This window comes from Rhipicephalus microplus, unplaced genomic scaffold (assembly GCF_043290135.1).
Source record: "Rhipicephalus microplus isolate Deutch F79 unplaced genomic scaffold, USDA_Rmic scaffold_366, whole genome shotgun sequence".
Classification (NCBI taxonomy): domain Eukaryota; kingdom Metazoa; phylum Arthropoda; class Arachnida; order Ixodida; family Ixodidae; genus Rhipicephalus; species Rhipicephalus microplus.
In genome coordinates this window covers 92501-95000 of record NW_027464932.1, presented here as the reverse complement: position 1 = coordinate 95000, position 2500 = coordinate 92501, and the positions used below count along the sequence as shown (strand labels likewise).

The 2500-nt window shown below is 35.3% G+C and overlaps 1 pseudogene; it reads right to left on the bottom strand.

The window, feature by feature from the left end:
• LOC142794056 (large subunit ribosomal RNA) overlaps positions 1–2500 on the bottom strand; it is an 8202-nt pseudogene that overhangs the window by 2025 nt on the left and 3677 nt on the right.

Below are 2500 nucleotides of genomic sequence, written 5' to 3'. Positions count from 1 at the left end.
GTCTTTTGAGCCATTTCCCATGACAAGCACTAGTTGTTGTCTTTTGTAGTTTTACAAGTTCTTTCGTCTGTCTTCAATTTTCAGCACTGTAGGATGGCCTCGTTAATCTTTTCCACCATTGTTTCAAGTATTTTCATTGTTTCTTTTTGTTTGATTATTTCTGGCTTTCTATTTTGCAGGTTTTGTCCTAAAATTCTTTTTAGTTCCTTTCTTTCGTTTGTTACAATGGGACATTGCTGTAAGTAGTGGTCAAAACTTTCTATTATGTTTGAACAATAACATGTCGCTTGTTGCAGTATTCCGAATCGTGTAAAGTAGAATGGAAATCTTCCATGTCCTGTTATTGCCTGTGATGTGTAGTAATTAGTTGGAAAATGTGGCGGAATGAAATTTGTATTTCTTATCCATGTAAATGTGTAGCTATGCTTGCCTTCTTTCTTCCATAATTCATTCCACTCGTCGTTTAACTTTTTCTTTAATTCTTTTGCTATAACTGTTTTCGTTATGGGAACAAATATTTCCTCTCCGTCTTTGCTCGCTTCTTTTGCGCATTCGTCGGCTAATGTGTTCCCTATATTCCCACTGTGTGCTTTTACGTAGGTCAGTTTAATATCTTTACTTTGTGTTTGGCTTAAGGTTTTCCTGATGTTACAAATAATTGGATTTAGGTTATCTGGATTTTTTATTGCCAGAAGTGCAGATTGGCTGTCTGTAAAAAGCTGGTATTTAACGAAAGCTTGTAGAGGCCAGATATGTTCTATTGCTTTCTGGATTGCAATGATCTCAGCCTCGTAATTACTACTGTGTTCTGGAAGTTTATATTTTTTCACTGTTTGGATTTGGTTATCTTTGTTTAGTATTATAAATGCCGCTCCTGTTTCTTTTTCTTTCTTTGATCCGTCTGTGTATATTTTGAAGTCTGCTTCTTCCTCTGTTGTTCCAAAGGGTATGCTAACTTTATTTGCTGGATGATCTTGCCATTGGTCGTGTTTCTTCATTATTTCGTTTTCGGTGTATACTTTCTGTTGCCATGTGAAGTTCTTTCCTTTCTTAAGTATGTAGTGTAATTCGTTTTCTTTTTCGATTGTCAAATGGAGAGGTGGAATGTTTGCTAATATGTTGAGTGAAAGATTTGATGTTGTTTTGAATGATTTAGTTATTAATAATAAAGGTAATCTTTGGATTGATTTCAGTTTTTTAATAAAAATGGTTTTTCGGCTATACCATGCTGGGGAGGCGTATGTAACCATTCGTTCTATACCCCTTTTATATATTAACTGTAGTGTGTTTCTATTTGTATGTTTGTCGTCTTTTATTGTACGACTTAAATTATACGTGACTTCGTCTACTTTTCTTTTTAAGTATTTTAGATGTGGGAGGAATGTTAGTTTTGTGTCCAAGACCACCCCTAGAATTTTCATTTCGTTAACCATTTTGATTTTATCCTGTCCGATTTTTATTTGGGGTTGATGGCTAATGTACTGCTTTCCGATTATCATATATTCCGATTTTTCCTTATTCAGGGTTATTCCTTTTTGATGTGCCCACTGATTTATTAGTGTTAGTGCCTTCGTAGCTTTTTCCTCCACCTCTTTTCTTGAGCGGAACTTTATGTGTAACACCACGTCGTCCGCAAAGGCTTGGATGTGTACTCCTTCTTGAAGCTGAGTTTCTAATAGGTCGCCTATTGTTATATTCCAACAGAGTGGGCTTAAAGGTGACCCCTGTGGGGAACCTGAAGTTAGTGTTTTCTTAATTTTTACTCCATCTGTTTCATAGATTATTTTCCTGTTCCGTAGAATATTGTCCGCCAGTTTTATTAGGTTGTTGGGACACTTATATTCTTCTAATTTCTGAATAACTACTTCGGGTTTTATAGAATTGAATGCGTTTTTAATATCTAGTGCTATTAGCATGCTGTTTAGCTTATCAATTTTCGCTTGGTTTATTCGTTTGATTATTTCTTCCAATGCCGTGGTTGTTGATGTCCCATGGGTAAATCCAAATTGTTTTTTGTTAAAATGGTGATTTTTAAACAAGAAATAATAGATTCTATCTTTTATGAGCTTTTCTAATATTTTTCCCAAAATCGAGTTAATAGCTATTGGGCGATATTTGTTTTCCTCGGATTTGTCCTCTCCGTTCCCTTTTGGAATCAATATAATTTTAGATTCTTTCCATCTTTGAGGAAAATGTCCGTGCTTTAAGCATGCATTAAAAAGATTGACAAAGAAAGTCTTATGCCTTTCATACATCACTTGTATGAGGTTAGTTTTTAGGTTGTCTGGTCCGGGGGTTACATCTTTCCTCAGATTTTTTACTATCTGCGTTACTTCAATCTCTGTAAATGGGAGGTCATCACTGGGTAAATTTCTTTCTCTCATTTCTGCTCCCGATGTCCAATTTCCTCCCTGTTTGTTATTGTTTATTGTGTCGTTGCTTGATTGTATTTGACTGTGTCCTGGCTCGTCATTTTCCATGCAGTTAGGGTATAAATTTC